At 44.6% G+C, this 6,424-nt stretch overlaps 1 pseudogene; it reads left to right on the top strand.

The window, feature by feature from the left end:
• The first annotated feature begins 1,366 nt into the window (after window positions 1–1,366).
• LOC101586354 lies at window positions 1,367–1,714 on the top strand (annotated as a pseudogene).
• The last annotated feature ends 4,710 nt before the right edge of the window (window positions 1,715–6,424 follow it).

Consider the following 6,424-nt stretch of genomic DNA (forward strand, 5'->3'; position numbering starts at 1 on the left):
CTAGGCAGCAAGCCAAACCGGTATTAAACAGACCCTCGTCATGTCCATCAGCTGGATCTAAGCTCAGATACGATTTCAGCCCAGTCAGCAGTGGCTTCCTTGTGTCCTCGCAGCTAATCCTGCTGCCTGGCATGTGGTGCTTGGATGGCTTACACAAGAGAAAAGGCGCTCTGGGGCACACAGTGTATTTTATTACAGTGGTTGACCTGGGTATCTCGCAAAGGTGCTGATTTTCTAGGACTAGGAGCCCCATTGGGGGTGCTCCTGGAATGCAAAGTTGGCATCGATACAAAATGAAAAGCTGCTTATGTTCTGAAAACTGGTGTCCTGAGAAAATGTTTGCTACTGTGCTACTTTACAGTAACTAAAATCAGCAAGGATACAACAAAAAGTGGGCCAACTTCAATATTAATATCTTATGTTTCCCAGAATTTTGGAGTCCTTCTGTTTAGTCCATTTCTTTACAGATGAGAAAATTGAGGATCTCAAGGAATGAAATGACCAATCCAGGTGTTTGGTTTGGATCTTAAATGTCCCGCAAAGGCCCGTATGCACAACACATTGTCTGTCAGTCCTGGCATGAGGGGAGCCTGTGCCGGTTCCTTAGGGGACAGGGCCTGGTGTCCGGAAGTTAGGTCACTGAAGGTATACTCTTGATGGGCATATCAGCCTCTTCTCTTTTCTTCGCCTCCTGCGCATGACAGGAGCAACCTTTTCTACCTCACACCTCAGCCATGATGGTCTGTCTCACCACAGGTACAACGTGGCCAAGTGACCAGGGCTGGAATATGAGCCAAAATAAACCTTTCTTCCCTTTAAGTTGCTTCTCCCAAGTATTTTGTCACAGCTACAGAGAGCTGATGGATACTGAGTCACACCCTAGCAAAATATTAGTAGGGACTAGGTCAGTGGTGGTGGGCTGTGCGCCATCACAGGTTGTTTATGTCACTGAAGGCTCTGAAATGCTCATCATTACTGGACTAGGTTTAGTAACTTCAATTTAGTGCTGGTAGTAAAATCTACACACACACACACCCTTTTTCTTTTTCTTTTTTCTTTTTTTTTTTTTTTGTCACAAACATTTTCAATGATACAAAGCTCCAAAGATTCTTATTTAGGTTTGCTATTTTGAAGTAATAGTCAATTGAAATTTTTTCTTGAATTATTTTATTAAGAATAAAAAGAAGAGTCAGGAATGTAGCTTAGCAGTACAAATGCCTGCCTGACAAGTGCAAGGTCCTGAGTTCGATTTCTGGTACCAAAAAAAACAAAGCCAAAATACTTGAACACTTTGGTGCAGGTCAGCTGATCCGTGGTGCTATTGGCCCTGTCAGGCCACTCACTTGCCCCGACAGCCGCAGCAGGCATGGCAACCCAGTCTCAAGGAATCCAGCAGCTGCTGCAAGCCAAGAAGCAGCCACAGAGAAGGTGTCAGAGGCCCACAAGTGAAAGAACTGGAGACTGAAGCAGGCCGAAGAAGGCCAGGTTGAGACTGAGCAGCACCTCCTGCAGAGGGAGAAGGAGTTCAAGACCGAGGAAGCTGTGGCCTTAGGGTCCCCAGCATCGGCAGCAGTGACGGGGAAAAGGAGACCCAGGAGAAGATACCCGTCCTGCAGACCCCCTTCTGGCAGGCGGGAAGGGGTCCTAGATGACCTCCTGGCCTTTGTCTGCGATCTGGTCAGAAATCGATGAAAACTACCACGTAAGTGGGTAGAAGAAAGAAGCACCTGTGGTGAGCTGGTGTTTAGGAGCTCTCCTGGAACGCGAAGCTTCTTCGAGGTCGATTTCTGTCTTACGAAATGCATGAAGTTATTTCTTATGCTTTTGTTTTGTTTTGATGTATTTGGTTGGTACAGGATCTCACTATGCAGTTGGGACTCATAGTGATCCTCCTGCTTTCAGCCTCCCCAGCGCCAGGATTATGGGCATGCACCACCATGCCTGGACTCTGACTCTACCCTGGGGAGGGGGGATGGCATGGCATGTGGTGCCAGGGATCAAACCTCAGTCCCTGCGCTTGCCTAAGCAGGCGCTTCAGTCTGCTGAGCTATCTCTTTGGCTCCTTTCTTATGTTGTATAACAGTCCCCTTCACTTTTTAGAGGGTGGCACATCTAGCTTCTTTGCACAGGCATGTGCCTTCTGCAAAGATTCATCTTTTTACTTATTTATTAGCAACGTACTGAGTATATGTTGCCTGTTTTCCTACACTTTTAACTCAAGCAACACGTGCATCAGTATTGGCTTTTCTGTCTTAGATTTAGTAGGAAAAAAACAAAACAAAACAAAACAGTTCTTTTTAAAAAGGAAGGTTAAAGTAGCTGCTAGCAATCTCAGGGACCAGAGGTTCGATCCCCAGGCCGGCCATGCCTGTCCTGCCCCTGGAGCATGCTGAGAGGGCAATTGAGACTGGGCGTGGTGGTGTGTGCCTGTAATCCCAGATCTTGGGAGACTACAAACAGGCAGATCACCAGGAGTCTGATCTAGTAGTGAGACCCTGAACACCCTGTAGACCCTTCCCTAAAATACAAAAAAAAAAGGGGGGGGATTAAATAACTTTTCTCCTTATACTTTCTTAAAGGCCAGGACCTTTATCTATGAAAAAGTAGTAACTAGTTGTTTGTAACTTCTGTGAAACAGAAGCTAGCCTTAAAATAGAATAGCGCTTGGGAGGCTGAAAACAGGAGAATCACTGAGTCTGATCTGTGTAGTGAGATCTTGTAGACCCTGTACTAAATACATTAAAAAAAAAAAAAGAATATGCTGAAGAAGAATTAAAACAATGAAGATGAATATACTTGCTTCGGCTATGCTTAGCTCATTTTAACCAAAATGACTAGCTGAGCTGGTGTGGTGGTGCTCACCTGCAATCCCAGCACTGGGTGGCGAGGCAGGAGGGTGACTACTTTGAGGTCAGCCTGAGCTGCGTATCAGATCCAGGCCTGTCCGGACAATGTGGTGAAGCCCTGTCTCAAAACAAAACAAAACAAAATAAAAACATTTACCTCATAATAGTACTCAAGAACTTGTTACCTGTTATCTAGTGTTCCGATCATCATTCACAAGTGAAAGTAAAGACTTTGTCATAGAAGAGAAAGAAAGTATTAACTTCTGTGTGATCCTTGGTTCCTCCCTTGTCCCTTCACCCGTTGCAGCATCTAATCTGTTAGGGGGGCCTTTTATTTCAGGGCACTTAAATTCCATCCGCCTTGGTAGATTTACCTCAACAGAGCCCAGTGCTCTAAGCTATTTCCTGCCTCGGCTGCTGCAGAAGTCTCCATTCCTTCTTCATACTGAGCCAGAATGAACTATTTGTAAACTTAAATTTCAAGATTTTTAAATCATTATAGATTACAGGAAGTTACAAAAGAAAGGGAAAATAAAAAAGTTTTAAAAGAAAAAAGAAAAAGCAACAGTGGGCAGGAAGATCCCATGCACCCTTCATCCGGCTTTTCCTTAATGGTAGCATCTTGCACAACTACAGAACAACTAGGAAGCTGACATGGGTGCAATGCAGAGAGTTTGTCAGATGTCGGTGTGTTTGTGTCTGTGTGCAGGTGCAGTTGAGTCACTTGGGTAGATCATGGATACAGTTGGAATGCATCCTCCAACGCTTTCTGTGACAAAAGCTTGGTCTCCTGAGCGGCAGAGAGGGAGGCGCCCCTCTGTACTCCGGCTTCCCATCTCGCTACGTGAGCCCTTTCACACATACTCCTGCCATGACGCCATCTCTGTGATGGATGTGCTTACAGGGTCCTTGCCAGAGCCAATTCATACTGCTTGAGCTTTTAGCCTCAAAGATGTGAGCTAAATAAAGCTCTTTTCTTTAGAAAACACTCAGCCTTGGGTGTTTGTTATGGTACAGTTATGTATCTGCCACCACAATCAAGGGAATGATTTTTCTTTCCTTTTGGGTATGTGTAGTGCTCGGACTTAAACCCAGAACTTCGGACATACTGAGCAGATATGCCATCACTGAACTGTATCCCTCACCCCCAAGACAATGATCTTTCAAAGTGGCTTCTAGTGCAGCTTAGAATTCTCTCAAGCTGAATCCCAAGTGACATCAGCGTCTCCCCTTTTCTCTTTACTGACCTATGAGCACTCCTCTGTCCACCGCCAGGGCCTTCCCATGTTCCTCTGGTTCTTGGTGCTTCTCCGAGCTGGCTCACACTTAGCCTCTGGCCCAGCAGTCTGTCTACTCTGCTCTTGGTCATCTCAGAACTGACCACAGACCAGCACGCAGTAAACCTGCAGGCGGAGGAAGGCCAGGGTGCCCTGCATCTGATGCCGGGTCAGCAAAGGTAGCTCTGGGTGAATTTACTTGATTGGTAAAGAACTGCATGGTGAAGGACGTAAAGTAAAACTCACATAGTGAAGAGCTGCCATGTGCTAAATACAAATAACACTTTGAGACCACCAAGACATAATCTTTGTAACGTTTTTACAAGTCTGTAGCCAGTACTTTGGAGGTGCTAAGAGGAAAGGAAAACTGTCTTTGTGATTCTTTACCAAATTGTTTTCCACCATAGATCTTTAAGATAATTCTGTTTCCTTTCATTTTCTTCTGTATCCCATTTTGCATCCTTAAGATTTCAAGCCCATCCCTCTACGTATACTAAATGTCCCAAATAATGTGCTACTGCATGGAGAACAGAACTGTTTTTCCAGGTGACAGAGGGTGCTGCCCGTGCTTGCCTCAGTTTCCACAGCCACTTCCTTGCAGGAGGGCTTGACTGGTGATGCTGGGGGGTTAGTTCTGAGGATGTGGCTGCAGAGGATCACTTAGTTCTGAAACAAACACATTGAGGACTTTGTGCCAGCTATCCACAGCAGTTAGCCTGCATCAGCTCCTTTATAAATCTTTTCCTCTCTGTAATACACCCCAGAGATGCATTTGTATCACTTTAAAATGTGGAGGTTGATAAAACAATTCTAAACAATTTTCAGCTATTCTCAGTTATACTGACAGATGTGGCTAAGCAGTAAACAGATTTAGGTTAAAATAGCTGAATTATCTTAAATGTTTGCATCTCACAGCACACAGAACATTTTTGGGGACCAGTTGAAAGGCATGCTTTTTTGAAATGCAAATATTGGAGCTGTGTCTACAATTAGCAGTGAAGCAGTTGGCTGTGAATTCACATTTCTTTTACAACCTATAAGGTACTAAGTTCCAGCATTTTTTAAATCAATGGGAACATTTTGAGATGAAATATCAATAACCTTAAGATTTTGCCTTGGTGCTTTTATGAGGTCTTGGTTTATATCTTTCATTGTATTGGGATTGGCTTTTATGTACTATGTGAAAATTGTTAAATAAATTTTCCTTTTAAAAATGGAGGGGCGGGCTGGTGAGATGGCTCAGTGGTCTAAAGCACCTACTTAGAACAAGCTTAGCAAAGCACAGGGACCATGGTTCAATCCCCCAGCAACACACACACACACACACACATAAATAAATAAATAAATAAATAAATAAATAAAAATTAAAAAAAAATGGAGGGGAAGCTGGGTTTGGTGATACACATCTGTGATCCCAATACTCGGGAAACTAGGCAGGAGGATTGCCATGAGTTTGAGGCCAGTCTGGGCTTCACAGTGAGACCCTGTCTCAATCAATCAATCAATCAATCAATCAATCAGGAAGTAAATGAAAACAAATAGCTATCACAGAAACTCATTTTCTTCGAAGGCTGCCCATACTCCAAGAGCTCAGCGGGCTTGTGCCTGGGCCAGGGAATGTTCTCTTTCTAAATTCAGAAGTGAAAGCATCAGCTAGAGCAACACAGGCCATTCTGCAAGGCCTGTTGCTTAGGTCACCATTTCTATACATGTCCCACTTCGGCCTGCAGAAGGGCTTTTCACGCCTGCCTTCTCCTAGTCAGAGGCCTGGGGCTGTTTATTGGTGCCACATTTCCTGAAGCAATCTAGACTTCAGTGCTAATACATTATCCCATCAAACACCCTTTGATGGATACTGCTGCAGGGCAGATGTAGAGACCGAAAGTTGGAGATGGGAATGTAAAGGGTAGGGAAGTTTCGGTCTTCAGGAGACTTCCAGGCTGAGGAAGGTGAGGGTTAAGTGGGTACATTGTCACAGTAATTCCCAAAGTTTGACTTCTATGGATCATGCAACCAGAGAGCTCAGGTTTTGGTTCTAATAAAGCCAATGGAGAAGGCAAAAGGAAAGGATGGGGATTAAAAAAATAAAAGGAAAGAATGGGGAGCTCGGGGCTGGTGAGATGGCTCAGTGGTCCAGAGCACCTACTTAGAACAAGCTTAGCAAAGCACAGGGACCACGCTTCAATCCCCCAGCACCACATGCCAGCCAGCCCCGCCCCCTGGTGGGCGGAGCTGGACACACACACACACACACACACACACACACACAAATAAAAAATAATTTTTTTAAAAAGGAAGGAG

The sequence above is a fragment of the Octodon degus genome, unplaced genomic scaffold, assembly GCF_000260255.1.
Source record: "Octodon degus isolate 3935 unplaced genomic scaffold, OctDeg1.0 scaffold00246, whole genome shotgun sequence".
NCBI lineage: Eukaryota > Metazoa > Chordata > Mammalia > Rodentia > Octodontidae > Octodon > Octodon degus.